We start from the raw sequence: 24,403 nt of genomic DNA, 5'->3' as shown, positions 1-24,403 counted from the left end.
CTAACTTACTTTGTGCTGAACTCCTGTGAAATTTCTAAAACCCAATTGCTAAAAATTTAGCTCTAGTGAGCGGTGCTCAAGCAGTCAGATGAGGATGCGACAGAAAAACAGAGGAGAGTTAATTTGAGCCTTGTGAAGCTTTTCTTCCTTCCTTTAATGCCCTGCCTGTTAATTACTTATTTCTTTCTTTCTGTAAGTAGTAAATCTTTGATTCTGCACTAAATTATGTGAAAAAATCTGCAAAATGGCAATAGCAGGAAGAGAAACTTTCGTTTCAACTCAAGCTTCAATGACTTTTAAGAACAGAGGATATATTTCCCTGAATAAACCGTATGATCTCTTATGTGCTCGGTCCATCCCATTTCTCGAGACTCCTATCTTTGTGTCTGGAGTGCACACAAGAGTACCATTACAGGGCTATTCTTTTACACAAGTGGGTATTCCCCTTCTAGTGAGACTTTTTAAATTCCCGATACACTTACAGTGAATGTGTGGTACATTGAGGTGGCTGGGTTGTATTATTGGCTTCTATGGACAATATATGTAATAGATTTCTGCAGCGTGAACATAAATATGGGCACAAGGATAATGCCCATTAGGGACAGGGGACTGATTAGAAACAGAGGGCTTCAAGGGCTATCTTGAGGACTACCAAATTTAAGTCCTTGCATTTGAAGCACAAGAATGAACGTTAAAAATTTGCTGTGTGATTTTATTGTTAAGAGCTCCCATTTCTCACATCCCACATCTGAGGTCACGATTAATACAAAGGTGTAGGCAACTTAGTTGTTTACCCACTCATACAAGGGGCTATTTGACACAAACGGTGGTGAGAATAACTACTATGCCCATGCAGATATTGTCCACAACTGTGTGCAAAGAGACAACACCTCTTTAAGGGGATTAAATATGAAGAGTTGCTCTCAATTGTAGTTTTTGTGTGTGTGAGTAGGAAATTTTTCTTATTCATACAGAGTTCCACAAGTTCGGAGATCTTTCTTATCTCCAGTTGTCATGCCAATTATTATCTGCTGAGTGAAGGAGGTGCCTTATTGTGAACAGTTGCTGGAGGAAACAGTTATATCTATGTGACTTTTACTCAGTATTTTTGTCTCTGGGTATGTTAATTGCATTTAGAGCCCACACCAGTAGAGCTGCTCTTCTGAACATCAATCCAGCAAGGAATCTAAGTGTATGCCTCATTTTACACACGCAAGTACATTCATGAAAATTGCTTATGCTTTTGAAGCTAGACAGGTACTACAATTCCTTATGTGAATCCAATTTCTTAATGATGAATTAAGAATGAACACTGCCTTATCTAGCTACTGCAAACATCTGTTCTGCATCAGACAGAAAACACAGTATCTCTATTGTAGTGACTACCGCAGTCATCAAAATGTTGCCACAAGAGTGAACAAGGAAGAGGATGGACAATGCTACTTGAATAAAACATAGGGTGCCACTGAAATTAGATGAAAACTGTGATGTATTTTAATGGAAGTAAAAATCAAGTTATAGAAAGGAAAAGGCCCTGAATCTGATTTGGTAAAACACAGGGCTGTAGAGGAGAGTGGAGAGATTTCTGAGTGTGCATGAAGTAATCAGTATGAAGCTGTTGTGGGGAACTTTCCATGCTGGGAGGGATTTGTAGCATGGCCAGAGAGGATGTACATCAGGTCAGAAAACATGATGATACAGCAGAGAGCTGGAGAGAAATGAAGTGGCAAGCCTCAGAACAGCCACGAGGGCAAGGAGAAGACCTGTGAGCACATCTCTGCACCAGGAACCACAATCCCCCGTTGGGAAAACCAACAGTGAGTTCCCTGCCACAGTTACATAGCACCATCCATCAGATGTCAAGCAAAACATGTCTGAAACATATAAACATAAAAGAAAACAGCAATTCTAGCACTTAAACTGTACTGACACTTAATACCTGTAATTGCATTCAAAACAATAAACTCCAAGCAGCTGGACGTTCACGGTACCTTTGATCACACAGTTATGAAGTAGTGTCAAAAAAGGTGAGGCCTTTCAGAGGACTTCTTTGTAAGTGTGCTTGGTGGAGGATGCTTGCCACCTGTGTCTGATAACTACGTGATGAATTTAAGCCCCAAATTTCTTCCAACAATGCACAGAGGTTGTGCATGCACAATGCACATACTCTGCTCTAAAAGCTCCACTCCTCCCTAGATGGTAGGAACCAATGTGATAAAGCAGAAGCTACAGTATGCTGAAAGGACTACACACATTTGAAACCACTGTATAAATATATGCATATATATAATCAACATTATCACGTAGAGTTACCAACAGCTCTGCCCACAAAGGGGAAAGGATAGAGCTACCTGGCCTTCCCCTTACACCTTCATATACTAGCATAAACTTTGCCACTGAAGAACCAGAGCCTTAAGAAGAATCACCAAAATGCCTTCCTGGAGAACAGCATCTATGAGGAGACATCACTGAGAAGCGGCTATCTGCCTAACAGGCACACTTCTTTTTTGTTTTACAGGGAAAATATATTCTTAGCATTCACAGTAGTACTTTTTCAAAGAAAGGTTATATAAAGCGATACAACACACACACAGATACACACGCAAAAAAGAAATGTGAATGACTCACTGCACTTAAGCAAACTAAGTTGCGTAAGCCTGTTTTTCTCAGCTCTTAAAAAAACCCAAAACAGCACATACACAACCCTAAAAAATGAGCTGAAATTCTCAGTTATGAAAGTTAAAATTGTTGAATAAAAGCAGAACTCCCTCAGCTTCTCAGGGTCTTTCACGCCCACATCTGGTGTAGTGTTTACCAACGGATAAAAATAGAAAGTTGAAACTTAATAGACCCTAACATTTATCACAGTATTTAAGAATCAAAACAGAAAACATCAGAGAAGAGAGATCAACAGCTACATTTTGAAGGGAATTTAGTTAATCCTCACTGAAATACTACCCTCTAGGTACTTAGCAAGGGCAGGCCAGAAAGAAAATAATCAACTGTACTTCTTTCAAATCAACAGGTAGGTAACTATAATAATGCAACCTGAAAAGAATTTAATCTTTTTAAAAAATCTTGTGGAATGTCATTTAAATGATTACATTCATGACATATTAATTGTTGGCAGATGACATCATAGGAGTTGGTTTCTTTAGACATGTACAAAATCCATCTTTCTTGCTAAAGGGCAGGGGTATTTTCTTACCTGCCAGAGCAAGCAGTTGACAGCACACATGCCAGAGGCAGAACATGAGCAGATGGGGAACTCCATATGTCACCGTTCGGGTGGTCAATAACCATTATGTGTCTGAGGCGCAAGGCATCACCAATCAGCCCATCAGCAATATCTGTTCAACTTTGGATTTGGAAAAGACATCAACAGTTTGGTGCACCAATTCTGAGGGCTGCCAAACCATGCCTTTGAACAGACAGGCCACAAAATTTAGATAAATTAAGCCCTGAATTAAGGAAGGTGTAACACAAAATCAACCTTCTAATGTATTCTCAGAAGTATGATCCACAATAATTTAAGAAAGCGTTTGCAAATAATCCTTCTTTTAATTGCAGTAGTAGCATTACTTTGGTGAATTATTCAAATCTACTGCTGATGAGATAATATCAGGCCAGAAAATTATATGAGTCAGCTAACCTACTCTCACAAGATCCTGTTCTCTCTCTCTCATTCACAGCACACAGGCACACAGCACACAAGCAGCATGTGATTGATTAGCAATTGGATCCTACGAGAGCCTGAATGTCGAGTCTTTGGGGCTGCTCACAGGCTGAAAGCACCACTTGGCGAGAGAGAAGGCTGGAGTGTATCGCTGCCCATGCCCATGTCTCTGACACTGAGCACAGCAGTAATACCAGGGCAGCCAGGAGGACCCTGGCCATGACAGAGTGGAGCAGAAGAGCAGAGAAAGCTGCACTGGTAAAGGACAGAGAAGAGGGGAACAGAGGAGGGGGGGCTGGGGGATGGCCCAGAAGGAACCTGAGGCAGAGGAACAAGAAACTTGAAAAGTGAGGCTCTTTCACAGGCAACGCCAAGTACGCACTAGACTAGTACATATTATATGTAAAAAGAAAACCCTGAGCACATTTTGAGTTAGAGGCTGCAACTCTCTGTCAGGATTCTGGCACCTTCATTCTGGCTTTATGACTGCAGAAGAAGCCCCTGATGGCATTCTAGCCTCACAATTCAAAGAGCTGCCAGTTTTGTTTTACATGATACATGGGACACAAGTCCTGGTCCTGTGCCCACTGCCTGTTACTTATTCAACATGACAGACACACAGAAAACAGAATAGAGTATATTTAGAGGAAATAAAAGCCTTGACTTTAAGGCCACAAGCCACAGCTCAATGGTTCCGTAAGATATCTTTAGAAAAACACCATTTTCTGTGTTGTGGTACATCAACATTTTCTATTTGAATAGAATATTGATTTTTGAGCTACAGAGTTGGTGCTACAGATGATAAAAAACAAATTCTTGCTCTCTTTCACAAGAGCAATCAAAGCAGCACTCATTTTCAGAGAGCTCATGGATAATCAGACTTCAGTTTTAAACTGTTGCCAGTATGTCAGCTTTGAAGTATAGGTTTAGAGTACGCCAGTAACCTAGCAATCTGCCGGCAGTCCTGCCTCAGACAGACAGACAGACAGCATTCAGGAACCAGTTCTGCTCTGGCAGACAGCCCAAGCCAGAATCAGCAGTCCCGCTGCCTTCAAGTTAATCTCAGTTAACACTAATGACACGAAGAAGAGCTACATTCGTGGACCCCAAGCAACTGTCTTCACTTCTCCCAAGATGCTTCCTGTATTAGGGTAAAAAGTCCTTCAAAACTGAAAACTAGCCTAGGTATGGTTTCAGAAAAGACCTCTAGGTATCACACACAGTCATGCTGCATGGCTCTGCCTCCACTTCAGGACACTGCAGGTCAGGGCAGGAGACAGGGTTGAGCTGAGGGAAAGTACACCACGCTAGACAGCAGCAACACTGCGACAACATCTTTGCTAAAGATCTATCAGTAAAACACTGATGAAACAGAAATTTCAGTAACAGAAACACTGCAAAATGTTCCATTCTGGGAAACTCGATGAAGGACAGTTTGTACTGCTGACTGCTTTAACTTGCTTTAGAAACAAGTTGCTGTAGGCACCAGAAACATCTAGCACCACAACACAGAGCTTTGCGTGGGTCATTTGTGCTGCACTGTGCCACATAGACCGGGTCTAGAAACGATATAACCTTGTCAGCTAAAATGAATAAAAAATTACTGTGTATTAATGAAACTTAAGTGTGTAATTGCAGATAAATTCAGTTTGATGGGTATGAACAATACCCATATGGTTCAGAAAGACACAGGAGGAGCTGAAAGAAACCATGTGACACAAATCTAAGACCTATCCTTTAATGTTAACTCTACCAACTCTATTCCATTAGAAGTCATGTAAATTAACTTCAAGATCTGAAGATGCCTCTTCATTCTGAAGAATAAAATAAAGCAGAAGAAAGTCCCAGTCCTACCAAGTTTTATGTGGGTAGTTAACTTTATTTCCACAGTCAGGTCACATAAAGTCAAATCATGTATATGTCTTCACATAAGGCAAACTTTTCCTTGTCAGCCTTTTCAGAGGAGGAATAGTTTTGAAAGACTAATACAAGCCAGTATATTGTATATGTACAATTAATATTATTTCAGTATATTTGGATTTCCATTCGACTTTTGTCATTCAAGAGAGCCCCAAACAAACCAACCTGTTTATTTTCTGCATTCTGTCCTTCAAACAACATGACAGAGGACAAAGACAAAATGCCCTGTCAGATGGGGCAAAATTCAGTTTTACAAGAATTCATTTTACTGAAAGCTGCCAAAAACATCTACTTGGGTTTCACGGCCTCGTCCTGGCCAACAACAAGGAGCTCTGAATTCCACTGAAGATGGAGAAGATTACATGCTGGTACTCCATAGTGCTTACACTGATAAATTAACTTTATTTTTAGGAAGTACAGACTCTACTTTCAGAAAGTACCCCCACCACACCCAGCTTCTATTTTAAAGGACAGAGCAAGAATCTACATATTCAAGCTGGATTAGTTACACCACTGATTCAAGGCAAAGGTAGGGATTTTTTCTCTGTGTTCTTCACCGATTCTCCACATCTTCCTGATCCTCCTTCCTTCCAAGCAGGAGGATAAAGAACAAGAGTATCACTTTATTCATTGCAAGACTATATGAGTGCAAAGAAGCAATGATGACTGAAAAAGGAAACGGAGAATGACACTGAAATTATGTGTTATGTATTTACAGTGGACAAAAGTGTGCTTTCTCTGAAAATGACAGTCCAGCTGCCAGATTATGCACTGGGGTTTTGCTGAGGCTGTAATTTATAGACTGACATAATAGTTGCAAGTGCTAAATGTTGACTGGTTGGCCGAAGTCAGAAGACTGATACCCTAGCCCTGCAAAATGCCAGTCTGACTGAGTGAAGCTGGATAGCTGCAACTTGGTAACTCACACGCACAAGGTTTCTGACCGAGAACCCGTGTGCTGACCATATGAAACACACTGGTGCTCTAATCCAGGCAGATTAAGTAAATCAGTTCCTGACCAAAAAACATCACTGCTGGGCACCCTTCTCCAGCAGACAAGCCTGAGAGGATAATGATGGGAATTAAACTGTTTTTTCAGCCCCAGAGGCAGGGCTGTGCCACACTGGCAGAGCTGCTCAGGAAAGCTGGAATGACTGGTGTGCTGCTAGCCTCGGTGTTGAATGGAAGATGCTAGGCTCAGTGATTACACTAGACAAGTCACAGGTGACATCCAAATTCACCTCCTGGTCCTGAGGAGATAGCTGAAAAGCCAGATACAGAGGCTGTTTTCTTTCCATAAAGACTGTTTTAAAATATGCTTCATGTATGAGGGTATGATGAGCTTACTGATATATATATGACTATATTAATTACATATTAATGAATATATTAGTGTCTGTATTTAATAGAGACGTATTAAAGATACATGAATATACATAGTATGTTCATGTGTATTTCACAGAATTACACATCATTCTTTCCTGGAATCATCACTTCAGCTATGCACTCAGTTATTGCTCACCTGAAGAGTAACAAGTACTTCTTCTAAATTTACTTCGAAAATATTAGTACCAAATTTAAGATATACTGCATTTTTATTGTTAATTATGCCATTCCAGACGTTAAAGCCACCAATATCTGCTACAACTACCAAACACTGTATCCCACACAATATTTATTGTTTAAACAGACCCTTTATTTAACAGGGAAGAGGTACAAATGAAGCCCAAGCACTCTGCACATGATACTCTTCTTCAGAGTATTGGTAACAGCTCGAGCAATGCTATGCCACCTGGAGTTGCTTCTGGTGGAGAGAGGTTGCATGCTGACTGGAGCACTGATGAAAACAGAGAACCGATCTGTAGTTTAATAAAACTTTTCCATGAAACAGTGTTTGCTTTGCTTGGACTCAAAGAATGAGCATTTGTTAATTTTAGCATACAGCATGAGCACAGATGGGTCTACTTTTTGCTGCGCTAGCCTAAACCAGTAATAGAAATCTAGTAGCACACAGCTACAAACTGGCACATGAACAATTTGACCCATTTCATAATCTTTGGATTCCACTTTAGCTGTGAGTTCATTATAATTCCAATATAAAATGACTTGGAGAACAAGAGAATAGCAACAGTCTGTACCATTTTCTATTTTACATACTTATTAAATAGACATAGGCATATGTACATTGCCTCTGCAGATAGCTGGTATATGCAATTACATGACAATTTTTAGTATATACACCCCTTTTATTCTCATTTTCAAGGATGAAAACTCTGATAATATAAATAGTTGGTAGCAGAAGGTGTCGCCTATTTGACTATTGAAATAATTAACAAGTACAGCCCTACAAGTCAGTTCAAAGAATACTGTAAGAGAAGCCTACTCAAAGAAATGGTAATGAAGGGGAGGATGTGCTGGAACATCGTATGTGCTCTAAAAGCAAGACCTCTCTCAGCTGCTGCACCTCTACCTCCCTTCAGTCACTCACAAATTAAGTCCAGCTGATTGTCACCTGCAGTTGCAAGCAAGTTCTTTACAAAAACTTCTCTATTAGTAGCTATGGGTAACCTGACCAAACTTGGAGCTCTGCCTTCTTCTCTATCTGCAGAGGTATGCTTGTTTAGGGGAAGAGAAGAAAGAAAGAAAGAAAGAAAGAAAGATGTGGTACACCAAGCCTGAAAACAAACAGGTCAGGCATGATATACCAAGTTACTCTTTTGATCCACCACTTCCAAATGAAAATATGTCCTGCATAATCAGACAGCTGGAAGCCTCTGTCGTCTTAGTGGTCAGTCATACATTGTCTTACAGGTAGCTGAGATACGGGGGTGCCTGGAAGGGGCTGCAGGAAGAAGAAGGGAGTGTGGAGACTCAACAAGCTAGCAATGGTTGCAGGAGATGGATCAGAGACATGGGAAATATTTGGATGGTGTTAGCTGCCACACAATTTAAGTCTGTCAAAAGCATAGAGAAATTTCAGTTGTGCACTTCTATAATAATATAGCTCCTGATGTATTTCACAAGAAGCCTGTATTATGTGGAAACAGGTGAATGAGCACAAGCACAAACTATTCCCCAGCACTGCCCTGCAAAAGCAGTATTTACTGCTTTTCTTTGCATTAGAAAGCTTCAAGATGACATACAGGAATTAAGTCCTGTCACCCCTCTGTGGTGCAGTACCAGCCTTCTTTGCATACACAACACAACAGCAAGCTCAGAGGCATCTTGTGTATCCTGATTGCTAGTGATACTTGCCAAGCTCTAGGCCACATCTACGTACCATAAAGACCCCTTTTGCAACATAGTTCAGCTGGAGGAGAAAGATGGCAGCAGAGCACATGTTTGCTCCCAAGCCCCCTTACTACACCTGCCCAAGAAGGGATTTCCTGTCCTGTGAGGGGAATTCCTCCGACTAATACCAAAGTTTCCACCCGACCAAGCTAACACCCCCGTTCCAGCTCAGCAGGTGAGAATTTAGGACAGTGGAACCATGAGAAATAGATTGTGGACAGTCTCCCCGCATCCATCGCCCAGATCCTGCCTGGCCCTCTGAGAACATTTCCTCCTGGTGGTGCTCCATGAGAGGGAGAGAAGGTCCTGTGGTCCCAGGTAGTGGTTGTAGGGATTTTTTTTTTTTCACTTTCACTGTATTGATCTAGAACTCTGACGAGATGAATAAAAGGCCCTAAAATGCACTTCAAGAATTACATTTCACACCAGGTGCATGTTTTAACTTTAAAGGCTTGAGGGCCCATTGCCACAATGTGTTACATTTCCTACTGTTACACCAGACATCATTATCATCTTCTAGCAGAGTTCCATGCACTTTGCAGACAGTCTTTTGTATCTCATATTTCATCACCTATTAGGGTACTGAGAAATAAGCCCTATCCTATAAAAGAATTAGGCCTAAGTATGTACCAAAACCAGTATTTTGCAAACCCTAATCTCAAGTAAATTCTGACACTCAGAGACAAGAACTGTGCAGCCACATTACAATCCTCAGAACAAAAAAACACTTAGCCCTTGTGTGCCCATGAAGGCATCTGAACCCTTACAGGATTGTGTTGAATGTTGTTGTGCTCCAGGATAACACACAACTTTCTTGGTCTAGGTCGTTAGACACGTTGTTCAGGCCCAGGCACCAGTCTGAAAGGATAGAAGCCAGGTGTTTCTCCTATCTACCCTTGAAGGGGCTAAGTCTAACACATGTATGTCAGTGTACATCTACTCCACTCATTGGGTCAGGCTGATATAAAAAGTAATAGCTACCACCTTCTTTTTCAGCATTGCTGGAGCTGATATGGGTTTTACCCTGGATGTGGGACAATCAGAAGTCACCACCTCTTTTCTTGAAGAGATGTAACTCTTCATTTCAGAGGAAAGCATCCCGAGTCCCTCAGCCTAGAAGGGTGAATCTTCAAAACCACTGGAATTGCACTACTGACCAGCAAATTACTGACATGGACGCAGGGCATGCATGAATGCATGTACAAATGAGTGAGCCTCCACGGGTGGGAAACTGGGGCACCCACCTGAAGGTGGCGAGACCTCCATTTTCGTCACCAGATGAAGTACGGAAGCAATCGTATGAACAGGAACAAGAACCCAGTTCTTTTTCTTACCAGTCATGAAAAACAAAACAAAACTTTACACACTGAAAAAAATCTCTAATGCAGAAGGGCGTAGGCAGTAGCCCAGCAATTGTATTATTGCCTCGCAGCAAGAAACAAATGTGGATTTGAAGAGAGGAGACAGATAACTGAATTAATTTGTCTCAGAAGTCAGCAATCCACTTGCTGTCGAAAGAATGCAGAAGTTTAATGCCAGTGTCTGGATTCCACTCCGAGACGCAAACATCTGCTGTCTACCAAAGCTGTCTTCTGGATGTGACCTGTCCTCTGACCAGGCCTATGACAGTCTTTCACACAGCTGCTTTCCCCTCAAGTTAAGTGGTCCACATCACCCCAATAAGCTCATTACAATCAACTGTGCTGGCGTTTTCTGCTTAGCTTGACATTCTTGCCTGTTGAAACTCCTCTGACCTTGGGGCTGTATCCCACGGATCCTGCTTTAATCCACCCCTACATTTTTCCATAATGAGGCTCATATACCCCTATACACCATATACAAACACACAGAGAGACAATGTTTTAAATAATTAGTAATTCTTCCTTAAGGGTAAAAATGTTCTGTAATACTATTTCTTTTTGTTATGAAATAATGTAAACGAACTTGGTGTGGTAATATTTTGTAATACGGCTGTGTTATGCAATTAAGGCTGTAGGGTTCAGATGGCTTACATGCACCTGGAGATACTGACACATGCTGGAGACTTGGAGCTGTTGAAAAGCACTTACATGTCTCTATGCATGTACATACACATGCACATAAATACACAAAGTGACATACCTATCATCTGCCTACATCTTTCTACAAAAAAATACTAGGTACACTAAGGTCTGTGTAGTTTAATTTTGGCTCATTTCCTGTTCTCTTCAAATGAAGATCTCTTTGCAAACCTTAAAAAAGAAAATTTGTGAGTCTCTTTAGGGAGGTAGATCTCATCTCCTGCCTTCTCTTCTAAGACATGTAAACCCTGTTGACTTCAGCTAGTGTGTGTTTGGGTCAGTGCAATTCAATATCCTCAACTTTGATTTTGATTCTTTTCCTCAGCTTTCAGTTTAGTTTTGATGAGGAAAATGTAGAAACCTGCCAAATGTACGTGTTTGCAAAGTAAGTCCTACTGACAAAAGCGTAAGAATTTATTTGTTTAGTGACTTTTTTTCCTTCTTCTCCTTTAAGGTCATCATTGGGTTAAGGTGATGTGAATGACATAACATTCGCATGAAAAACAGTTTCTCACTTCATCTTCCTCTTTCTTTAATTCCAACAAAGACAGTGGCTGACTTTGCATAACCAAAAGTTTATCTAAAAATCACAGTGGATTATATGGTTCTGCCTAGAGAAGTTAACCATCAGTGGAGTTAAACATCAGACTGCTGGCTGCCTCAGCACAAGCATCACTGTAAATCACATGCCTGTCCTGGCAGGAGCAGGCATTTTTTCACACTTTCCATAATCCCACAGATTGTTTCATCTCAGGATTGTGAGACAGCAAAACTGTGTAGGAATGGTAGGCTTTTAATACTCACCAAAAAGTTGGTGTGAGAAGGGAAGTAATCTGTTATTGCAGGAAAAAGACAACAGAAAGATCAATGTTTGGGGAATAAGGAAGATGACAATAAGGTTCAGGATCAGCCTTACTTAGAAAATAATACTGGGATAATGGGAATTGTGGTCAAAAAAAGTCAACCCTGTGCAAGGCTAAAAGGTAGAGGAGGAGAAGGGTTTTCTTGAAATAAAATTTTATTAGTTCAACACTCTAAAACCAAAAAAATTGTTTCAGAAATTAGACTGTTTCCACGTGGTTTCCATTTTTCCCTCCAACTCACAGTCTATCCCACCCAGTCCTGGGGTGCTGTACAGGGCCAGACCTGGGACAGGCCACAGTGTGGTTCCACTGCATGAACAAACACACAGACGTGGTTGGCACTGATCAGTGCAGTTACACATCTGAAACACAGAATGACAAACTGACAGTAAAGTATCTATATGTATACCATACCAGGTATGACCATTCCTTGAAATGGTCTGTAATCTACAGCACTTCCATGACCTGTTTACTGGTATCATGCATGTAAAATCTACCTATCCTTGTAGCAAGCAACATCAGGCTCCTGTAGGAAGGATCTCACACTGCATTGTACACTCAGTGCTGGTCATCATGAGGTGGATCTGACAGCTAAAGCTGGAGGTCTAGGCACAGAGTTCAGGGTCTTTGGCACACAGGAGGTAAGTGTACTCTTCAGTACACTACAACAGAAAATTTATCCAAGTTTTCTCTCCCACCTTTTCTTTACATGACAGCTTGCATGCTCTAGAGCACATCTCCAGGCATACTTCAGTCAATTTGCTTTCAAGCCCAACTGATTCTACCTCGCAGCGCAACGGCTGCCAACGTTACTGACAATGTATTTATAGAGAGAGAGTTTTTCAAACTGAGCATTGCAACTGAAGTTCAGAGGGTTTGAAGGAAGGTCTGCTCTAGAGCATATGCTGAACTCTCTGATAAGAAGTGCCACGCTGCTTGCTGTAAGAATGTAACTTACGTGTGAACTGAGAGACCAAACTGCGCAGCCTAAGTTACCTCTACAGTCAACGGAAAGGGGTTGATGCTGCCAGCTGGCATGATTTAGCACACTTTATCTGGGCACCTTCAGATAGGAAGTGAGTATTCACTTAATTAGTAAAATAAAGTCTTGATTTGGGGAATTATTGATCTTGCCAATCTCCAACAAACAATGAGGATTCTTAATAGTTCACAGGATTTGACCCTAAGGAGCTGTACCTCAGATACACAAATGCTGCCAGACAAAATATTTTGCACTGAGATCATTAAAATGAAATCTCTACCTTAGAGATCTGGTTTTGGTTCAGCCTTCTGCATCCATCATGCTAGGATATGTCCACATGCTATAGACATAACAAATACCACCTTCTTTTACCTGAACCCTTACATTTAGTCCTTATGCCAACAGTTATGCCAAAATGAGCTAATACTGAAAATAATTCTGAAAATACTGTACTGTCAGTCTGTTATGTCAATCACCTGTAGGTGCACAGGGAATCCAAACGACATTTTCTTTTTTCATTCATTAACTCTGTCAAACCACACTTTTAATAGAAGAAATTACTTTAAAGCAAACATAAGAACCCTACTCGACTAAGATGCACTACCAGTGCCTTTTTTTCCACATGAATAACTCTCACTCTCATTTTCGTTTTCATAATTACAGAAAATGGGCTGGTTTTTAATGTCTGTTCCAGCTGAGCTGAAGATGTTGAATTCAGACTCATTCAGATTTTAAAGTCTAATTCATGCAGTTGATCCACAACATTAACCGGAGTGCAGGTCTCATCAATTTGATAAAGTATCTTTATAACAACAGATGGTAATTTGTTGATACTTAAAGCTTTAAATGGACTCTGTTACAAAACCACTTAAAATGCTTTCTTAAAAAAAAAAAAAAAAAAAACAAAACAAAAAGAAAACCAACCCACACAAATGTTCTGATACTTTAACCCAAAGAAATTGCTGACAGATTTGTTTTCAGCCCAGCAGAGTACAGAGCTGACAACATATTTTTGCTGGATATGGTAACTTGGGTCTATTTTTAGGACTTTTTTTTTTTTTTAAAGTGTACCAAAATAGCAGTGGGCTTAAAAATCACCATCTGCTTCTAGCAATGAAATAATTATCTGAAGAATAGCTAATAGGCATAAAAAGCCCACCCCCAACTCTTACATTCTCCACAGCAAGACTGAAAGTCACAATTATGTATTTGTTGTAAGCACGGTTTATTTCATAAAACCATACTGCAGGGTCACAACACTCCTGCAAATGTTCAATATACCTATTTATCAGTTATTAATTCACCAGTGTAAACTGTTTACATTTCAGTCAAGAATGACCGACTGGGAAGTGCTATTGCTATTGCTGTTACGATTTAGAATAATGCTGACATTTAGGGCACAACGCAGACTCTCCCCCTTTCTTACTTTAACTTGGATTTAGTTAAGGTGGGAAAGAATTCTGATTTGTAGGGAAAGTTGGTTTTGTTTTTTTTTTTTCAAATGCCCATTACAGCTATTCTGCAATTAGGATTTGCAAATGCATGTAAAGAAATCTGAGCTGGTTCGCGTCCAGCTAGTTTGGATACTGATAACAATGAATCATTATGTCAGTTCAAGACAGCCTAGGACCTGGGCTCTTGCTCATTGGCTGAAGCCTGTCACCACAGTTTCCCAATCCTCAGCAGAGTTTATGCGTGTCACAGCTCAAACGACTGACTGCACAACAAGATAAAACCCGGCCCCACAGATATCCCCTATGCTCTACCAATGCATGAATAGCCTGAGGAAACAAAGTGATGTTATCACTATCAGTCAGTCCTCACCCTGGTATCTTTTGAACCCTTACACAATGTAAACTGCACTTGAAAGAGGTAGAGGAGAATCCATTAGCTTTCTGGAAATGGTTAGATGGAAGACAAAGGCTCAAGCTAGCGTCCCCTTCCCACCTCCCTCCTGGAGAAAAACCTGTGTAACTTGGTCACCACTCTTTCTCTTGGAGGGCTCCATCCACAAACAGCACATACCTGTGGTTAGGTTAGATGACACGCACTCCCTCTCCTCAGCAGGGGATGTCCTGGGCAGTAGGAGCAGGGATTGCACGGCAGGACGGGCAGAAGGTGGCAAAGGCCAAAGAAGGGAAGAAAATTGGTTTCACTAGTACGAGCGCTGGTGGGACTGTGTTCACTGGTTCTGTGCTTTCAGTAAAGACGACAAATTTTCAATTGTAGTAATTTCAGTTTAAAACATTTCAAGGTTTTGAACCACAGAACAGCAGTTAGCCTTTTAGTATAATTTGCAAGAAAGGCACTGTGGGGTTTTTCTTCCCCATGATACTCCATGAAAAAAACAATGTCTTTTTCAGACATTAAGATCAAGTCTTCTAAAGATAGAAATAAGATAAACCACAGCAAGATGCTCCAAACAACATGTAAGATGACTTATAAACAACCAGTTTTACAAAACAAAGAAGCTTTCTAAGTAGTCATATTTAACAAGTACCATTTCTAACAAATTTGTCATCATGGTATTTAATTAAAATCAAAGCTCATGACAGCAGCAGTTCAAAAAAGGAGATGCCTGTAATTCATATTTATACTTGGTGGATTAGAATTTTTGTGAAAATTAATTGTCTAGCATTTAAAAGACCTGCTAGTGACCACTGCAGCAACATTATTTAGGCTTTCACATTTTGACAAAAAGAGATTAGAAAAATCATGGAGAAACATAGGCTTGTTGGTCTGTCCTGTTCTGGCGAGGACAGGACTTCTTCATAGTAATGTGCAAGAATCTTCTATCTCTAGTAAACAATTACCAAATAATTTATTCATGAGGGAAATTTGTTCTTATTTTTTTCTGAGTAGTCAATAACTAGCCCAAGAAAGGAAAAAAAAAAAAAAAGGTAATTAAGGGAAGTAGTGGGTTTGACAACTCTAGTGTTCTCTGGACCTTTTCAAAGGGGACCCTCTTCACTGAAGAACAGTTGCAGAAAAAAGAACAGACCATGAATAGCCAAGATTCCTAGTGATCTCACTGGGAATTACACATTTATTTGGAAGGCATTAAAAGAATAAGGTTACAGACTTAAGACCTGATCCAAATTCCATTATGTAAATGGAAAAAGAAAATTTTGTTGTCTTAAAAGGAAATTGAATTTAGCTTTTAGTTCCCAGTTAATGAGATATTAGTAAATGTAGAGACTGCAGGGGAAGTGATGAAGGAGAGATGCCATTTTGGGTTGGTTTGGTTTTTTTTTTTTAAAAATATTAAATACTTATCTAGGCTGCGATTTACTCAGATTTATCGTCGTAAGACTCTCCATCCTACTGACTCCATCCTTCTCAAGTGGCATGCAGATCCAATGGAAAGGCAAGCTGCAACTGACTTAATGTCATCTTTAATGAATGAATGGAAATGGGGCATATCACAGATTCTAAATGTGTAATTAGTGTCTAAGAATGAGCAAAGAGAGCTATGTAACCTGCACATGATCCATGGGTTATATATTCCCGGCAATATATTCCTTTCTTCACAATAACATAGGGTTATTGCTGTTACTAAGGATATTGCTTGGTTTGAAACAAACACTTCATAGATACCTCTTTCTTTTACAGTCTGGACACTTCTGTGGTTTGTTTGATTCTGCTAAAGCTGCTTTTGTTAGTGCATGGAATCACCTAAACAGGCCCCAGATCTGAAAATGATCTCACAAACAGGTCCTCCCACTGCTGCTAAGTAATACTTAGGTCAACTGGGCTCGTACTGTGCACTCATGTCCTAGCACCTGAACTCAACCCCAGGATAAAGGATTAACCTTTTGTGCTGCAAGGTTCTGAAAACTCTCAGCTTTTGCTGGACCCAGAATGAGTTCAAGGCACTCAGCAACTGAGTTTGCACAGCAGGACCTTTTGAGCAGCATGTCACAGACATGAGATTTTTGTTTCTTCTCTGAAGTTACATGTACACATAAGGGTCTACAAATAACGTGAATTTCAACAAAGGAACAGATCCATTTTGGTCTGCTAGTTTTATTGAAAATTAATAAATTTAGGCCATGTATAAACTATCCAGTCATATACTGTAAAGGTTTAAACACTGAAACCACAAGGGAAAATAAACTAACATCTCTTCCCTTTTTATCTTACAAGTGTCTGAAATGAATTCGTTGCTAAAGAAACCTGATAAAATTGTGACAGAGTGTTTTGAAACCCTTAGTGGAGTTCATCTGAAACCTCAGCATAACAAGTGGCCTCTTATCTGCGTACTATTCCAGGAAGAAATGCATGGCATTTCGTCATCACAGCTGAAAGACTAGCTGGCTCTGCACGTAGGCTAAGTGAGAATAAGAGCCCTCAGCTATAATGAGGGCACGCTGGTAGCTAATGCTTAGTCAGAGGCTGTTTCCTTTAGCCTTTGCTACTACTTGTAGGAGTTGGAATGCAGGAAAAGGCAAAAATTAAAGTGAACATACTGAAGGTCAATGTTTATCTTCTCTAGCTTTTCTCAATGCAGATTATTTCAGAAGAAATGGCACACATGCATTAATGTGGTGACATCCTAAACCATCCCCCCTATTATAAGGACTTTAAGTAGCTTTATTTAATATGACTGTTTGTGAGCAGGATTACTTACAGGAGAGAGAATCATAAGAAGCAGATGTCATTTTTTTTAGTCTGACATTTAAAGGAAAATTAGTAAGTAGAAGTTTAATATAGTTATTTCCTTGTGAAAACTGATCTTGAATTTCCAAATAGGCAAACCAACTTTCTCCTTAACAAAGCTGTTGAAACATAGATAACTGGTAGCAATTGACAGTACTTCAAAACTGGGGATGAATCTTCATATGTGGAGGAATATGGTGACGAACATTTCTTTTTATAGGCTTTTCCCCTTTTGTACATCCTTAAGATGATAACATCTGTGATGCACTGTCATCATGCTTTTTAACATAAGATTCTGCAAAATTTGAACATGGAATGATAAATCAATAGAATACAAAAATGTTAAATGTGAACATGTAGCAATGTTCAGACTGTAAGTTTGCAAGCTGCTTCATTCGGGATCACACTGTGCTTTCTTACTCTGCTTGCAGGAAAATCAGCAATTATTGGGAATTTACTCTGCTATAATCATGCTGATTTAAGCACACAACTGTACGCACTGTAATACTGAACACACTGGACTGAGTCATTTTACACACACGCAGTTGCTGGTCTAAATAAGGGCTAGATTTGACTTGTTCTGTTTAACTCACTGGCTGAACACTGAAAATAGTTGGCACAGATTTTTCTCAGGAAATTCAAACTTACACAAGCGGAGGAAAAACATTGCGAATGAGATGCTGCTGTGTGCAAAAAATCATCTTGGGTAAAACTTTAAACCCTAAAAATAAATCTTGTTTCCAGTTCTCACAAATAGGCTCTTCTATTCAACTCTGAAGGTTTAAAGCAGTTGTTAATCATGTACTGTACACAGTACTAAGCAAGAAAGTGTTCAGTTATTTCTGAAACACGTTATTTTGAGGCTATATTTGAATCTTCCATATTTATGTGATGAGAGTTATGTCACAAAGTTAATCATTCCCAGGATGCTAGCATTCAGGGTAATGAAAAACTTCTTGTGCAAGCAGTCATTAATCAGTGAGTATAACATTGCATAATGCTTTCTGAAGCATGTGTTATGTGATCAGAGTACAAGGCTGCATAATACAGCAAAGTGTTTATGCCATATGCTGACCTTTTCTAAAGCAGAAATGGAGCCATGTGACGTGCTGCTCCTGCCAGCAGTTGCTTATTGCCAATAATTAAGTTTGATGATATGAAGAAACACAAACTTGCATTGCTTTAGAGTTCTAAAAGGAAGAAGCTTTGAAGTTTTTGGCATTGTAGAGCACAAAGATGGCCAACTTGGCTTGGATACACTACCGTTGTCCATTACAGGCACCGCCCATAAAAACTGGAATCAAGTGCCCTGCTCAAGTGGTTACTGGCATTTCTGTAAAGGAAAACATGTGCATTGTTACAGGACTGCTGTATTATCCAGAAAAGCATAAAGGTCACAGGAACAAAGCAGCCAAAAGCATGCTTGGTACCTCAAATCTCAGAACATCACAATAACATTTGATGTTCTTGTGCAATAGTGCTAGTAAGCAGCTATTACTTAATCTCCTACCAGTATTACACAAAAGTATACTTGCGAAATACTTCAGATAAATATGCTGTAATTATATGAAATATAAAAACATGTATAGGACAAAATGTTTTTGTAACTCTAAACACACATACCTGTGGAGAAGTGGTTTTAATGAGCTATTTTAACAATGGAAACAATGCTTTAAAAGCTTCTATGAACAACCATAAAACTATGTGCTGGAAGCAGAGTGGACATATGGACATACATTTTATATATTATGCATATACACACACACAGCGTGATCGAAAGTTCGTCCTGTACACAGCTACTTTGCTTGTCTGTTGGCAGAATCAGGCTGCAGAGCTGGAATAACCAGCTTCATATGACTGCTTTAGCACAGCCAACCATCCTGCTAGCATAGCTATGCCACTGCTGCTCCTACACCACCTCCTCCCTGACTTGCTAGGGTTTCTTTCTACCTCACTGATGACAGCCTGACTACTTTGGGGAGCTTGTACAGAAAGGAGTAGCCGGGCTCCATAACTACCACCACCTGTTAACAGCAACTCGTTTCCATCATGGGATCTATGATATGTCACCAGTGGCCAAAGTGATTTCTGACATCCCTCGCTTATTTTAAGGAAGTATTTTCAAGCTTAACTAACAATCCTGAAGAGTAAAGCAGCCTAGCAGTGCAATCACGAATGCACACAACTAAGACTACATCTGTGCAGGGAATTAGGTGCCCAAGTCCAAAATTTAAATTCTCAAAATTCCTGCTGAGATTTTGCTTCAGGAAGTCACAGTCCTGATGATATTAGGCAATGGCACTTAGACAGTGCTGTATCGAAGGCATTTCAGGATTTATGAATTAAACCTTCTACACCTAAGGAGTCTGACTCAGTAGGCATCTTCACACTTGGCAGACAGGACTCCACACAGTACAAAGAAGATGCTGGGGATGAGACGAAAGTAAGCAGGATTCTCACCCTTGCTACAGCATGGATTAAAAAAACCACTGTGATACTTGCTGCATGAAGGACTGCAAGACAGGCCTTCCCTCTCTAAACTAATCGGTGAATGGACATTATCTCTACATCTCAATAAATTAACTTGTAGAATAAGTAAAGTAGAAAAGTTTCATCAGGAGTGACTGAGAGCATCCAGTGACGAGGTCACTCCTGTAGGAGGGTTCAGTTGAGGTCAATTAAGTGAAAGGAGAGAGCAGAAAACGTGTTGCTCTGGTGTTTCATGAGTCCTTCAACTACTGAGCAATCAGATAGATCAAGGGGCTGGAGCATATCCTCTTCACTTTTTCAAAAAAAGGATTGATTTCAGCTAAGATTTGGAAAAAAGGGTAAGAATCCAAAATGAAGAAAGGAATTTTGTTCCACACAAAGCAGAAAAAAACCATGTCCATGTGTTCATTTACAAACTGGTAACTTAGGCAGAACCCTTGTCATTATGCCATTTTTGTGGCTCCTACCTCCTTTTGTATGTTAAACAGATAGTCTAGGAATCCTGTTTGGATGTTATGATCTCTATTAGTCATTAGGGTATAGAACTCAGGTGCTGTAACCAACCAATACAGAAAAACCCACTTTGTGGAGATGCTCATGAAGATATTAGAAATTACTGTGGTGAAGTGGACTGTGACTTAAAACATGTAGCCTGAACACACCTGACAAACCATCTCTCCTATCCATCCTTCCTAGACCCACTGCTTCTCAGAAGTGTGCTCTCTGGCTCCCTCCTCCTTTCACCACTACTTGGAAGAGGAGGCTGGCCAAAAGATGACAACTACAGGACAACATTAACCACAGATTGAACCCTGAGTGGTCACTAGCTGGGGATACTTACATATATTTACAAAAATAGTTCAGCTACAGACCAGCTCTGAAGACAGCCGTGCTGACAGCATAGACCTATTACACAAAAGATATGGAGTCAAACTCTTTCCACACAAACATACAGACGTATTATTAACATTTGTATGTAATGAAAACACAACCTTCACAACTCTACCCTTACAATTAGAATTTTAAAACTTCGCCTTTCTAAGCTGCATGGAGACACATTTTTTAAGAATTTGTAGAACTGGCATCAGATTTTTTAACATGCTAGAAAAAATTGAGCCAAATATGATATCACGAAGTCCCTTATGCTTAAGGGAAAATGTTAAATCAATTAGCAGTTGCTAGAATAAAGAAGCAACAATTTGATGCATAAGTTCCTTAAAAAAATAACAAACTTCTCATGTTCTTCTGAAAGTGGTTATATTATGCAACAAGAAAACTGCAACATATTCCCATCTCTTTAATGTTACAAAAGCTTTATTAGCATATGCTTCAGAAATTATAATCAAAGTGTAGTAGTCACTAGCCAGAACTTTGAAGAGTTTATAAACATATATGTACAGGCTATGCCTTAGAGGGTTAATGTACTATTTTGAACCCAAGTATTGCAATAGGACTTAGCTTAGACACAGAACGTTCACACCCTCTGTAATAAATTCTTTTAACATACTTCATATTTCTTCCCATGTGAGTAAGTGTCCTTGGAAGAATTATCTACTAGATAAAATTTGAAGATGAAATCTAAGTCTAGACTTATTTAAGGAGGGTGGAGACTGATCTTATAATCTACGACAGTTGTTGATTAATGAGCTGCTCATGATTGCTGTAGGCCTCTCCAAACTGCAGAAGCAAACGATACTATAGGACTGAAAGGAATGTGCTATCTGGATGCCACACCTTTGTTGAAACTTAGAACTCACCTCGACTTCTGCTACGTTTATTCTAGCCTTGAACTACCAGATGTGCACAACCAGGCTGTGGTAACACACGTGTGTCCCCTTGCTACTTGACTTCTGCTCCTGTGGCAGTTTCTTTGTTACAGAACTTCCACACTTTAAGCATGGCCACTTGTGGCAGTCACAGTACACACTGTGTGGGGTTCAAGGTTTTTGCTAGTAGGGCTCTTGCACAAACAAATTCAAAACTTTCTGGAGTAGAATAGTACTATCACGTCCTGAGGGAGTTTGGCCTCATCTGACAGTCTGAAGAATTTTATTTATATGTACACATATGCATATGCACATACAAATACGTATGCATGGATATGACATGTCAGTATACATACATATATATTATAATACATAATGAATAATGTGCATAAATACAGTACATTCTGCATAACTAAGGAAACTTCTATTCAACTCTGTGCCAAGGTTGAAACTGAATGTGATTAAAATCTGTAATAAAAAAGGTATGTTAACCTCATCTTTGGTGATAACATGATAATTTCTGATTACTTCTTTCAAAAACCTTTCAGGAAAATTTTTAAAACTTTCCTAATTTTGCTTATAAAATATTGATGTTCTTAAAGTGAAAACAACCCATACAAATTCTTAAAAATGTTCCCTGCACCCTGGTGTCCAAGCTCCAGACTAAGAGAAAACAAAAGCCAACAGAAAAAAAAAGGCACAAACAGGAAAACTAGTCTTTGTAATCCCTCAAAATACACAAGAGGAATTTCATTACCTTTAGCTGAACACATCTCTCCTTTTGGTTTATCTGTTTGCAATTATTCTCCTTTTTCTCAATTTTGGAGACAGTTGTCTTTCTAAAAGTGTGCAGAAAAAGAACATCTTAAAAGAACTACATCATCATGATCATTATCACACCTTGAGTACACTGACTGTATCAGCCTCACTAGACAGTGAAGCCCTATGGCTTTTCAGCAGTGTCATTAGGTGCAAGAATGAGGCTGAAATCCCACAAATGAGACATGAAAGCACACCTTGTTCAATGTACACCACAAAAAATAATAATGGTTTTCAATTTTTTTTTTTAAATTGTAAATAAATCCCCTCTCTAATCTCAGTAGACACCTTTTCAGGGATTTGCTTGCATAGAAAAGCAATAAAACAAAAACTAAGTTGGTGATAAATTAAGATGTTTCAATTACTCTTTTCACTTTGCATCTATGAATTGGTTTTAGTATGTGAAGTGACACTAGTACCAAACCCCTTACTTTACTCCCTAAGTCTCCCAAAACCAGATTCCAAGTACCATGATATTCTGCACTCTCCTGTGTTGGAGAGACCTGTTATTTTTTTGTTCTGTTCAACAAATCTGATTATGGTTTAATGCATCAAAGAGCAATGACTGAGGAAAATATGAAACAGCTGCAAATGATACATCCTGATGTTTACTATTGTGAATGCAGCCCGTTAAAAGCAGTTCTAGAAAAGCACTGATATGAACCTTGGTGTAGGACTATGAGTACCTGCATGCAGACTGACAGAATTTCAACAATTTGGCACAAATGCCCTGCAATCTCATAGAAATGTTCCACAGAACAACATCCTCCAAGTGCTGTTAACTGTATCATTACACAACCTTAGAATAAATAAAACACCGTATTTCTTCATAGCAGGGGAGATACTCAAAGGCACTGAACTGACTTAAGCCATTAAAAAAAAATCTGAAAACTTTATCCAGAAACTTAGTAGAACTAGTAAGAATGTGAGTTACTTCAATAATATTGAAGAGAAAACACAAATGCTTTCATAAATTACAGGCTAAAATGGTATGTGTTATATAAAGTCACACATAAATTTCTGCATGAAACTGAGAATCTCTAGGCAATTTCATAAGTTGAACTTGCACTTACGCTGTTGAGAGGTAATCAGCTGAAGGTAACGGACCTACCTGTATTATAACTTTCCAATATCCAACTCAGTGGAGAAATGCAGAACAACTCACTACCCATTTGAGCTCAGCAGGAGCAGGAGAAAAAGCTGCTTATGCCTAGGGACCATGAGATAACCTTTCAGGAAACCAGCAGGGACCAGGGTTCACTCACCCATGAGGTACTGTGGAGAAAAGCATGCCTTTACCAGGAACTGAAAGAGCTGAGCCTAAGCACTTGAAGGAGGATTTGCCAGATCATAACTTTTGCAAGGAAAAGTCAGCCTTTATAAGAGCACTTCTGTTACAAATCACCCTCTTGTGGAAGCAGAATTCTTATATTGCTATTAATCATGAGCACTGCAGCCATCATAACACGTCACTTAATAACAGGGACAGTAAGTGACTAACACATCTTTTGCTAAAATATTGTTCCCTTAGAACTATTTCAACATCACTAGAAAGTACCTTTAAAAATTGTCCTACTGGTACTCACTTTGTAATAATATTCAAACTGTTGACTTCAAAGAAGGGACTCAGATTGCTACGATATGACAGTATCTTCTCCTGAGAAAAGGAATGGAGAGACCACTGTGACAGCAAAATTATTTTCTGAGATCAAAACTACTATTTAAAGGCACAAATCTACAGAGTCTTATGCCACAGTATTTAAAATTATTAGATTTTTTTAAATAGACATTCACAGAAGCTACTTAATCAGCGCTTGTTAGAAAAACAGAGGCAGCTCAATAACCAGACTGTATATCAAAGTTATGAAACAGAAACC

General features: G+C 39.5%; 1 protein-coding gene across 1 annotated transcript in view; it reads right to left on the bottom strand.

Annotated features, from left to right (window-relative positions):
• LOC115336566 (tubulin polymerization-promoting protein family member 2-like) overlaps positions 1–24,292 on the bottom strand; it is a 90,028-nt gene extending 65,736 nt beyond the window's left edge. Inside the window, exons 1-4 of the mRNA XM_030003801.1 lie at positions 22,465–24,292; positions 20,783–20,847; positions 18,527–18,784; positions 14,818–14,983 (exon numbers count right to left, since the gene is read on the bottom strand). The gene's annotated coding sequence lies outside the window, so the exon portion shown is untranslated. The remainder of the gene's footprint in view (positions 1–14,817; positions 14,984–18,526; positions 18,785–20,782; positions 20,848–22,464) is intronic.
• Positions 24,293–24,403: the final 111 nt, after the last annotated feature.

Source organism: Aquila chrysaetos, chromosome Z (assembly GCF_900496995.4).
Source record: "Aquila chrysaetos chrysaetos chromosome Z, bAquChr1.4, whole genome shotgun sequence".
NCBI classification, from domain to species: domain Eukaryota; kingdom Metazoa; phylum Chordata; class Aves; order Accipitriformes; family Accipitridae; genus Aquila; species Aquila chrysaetos.
This window is presented reverse-complemented; position numbering and strand designations above follow the sequence as displayed.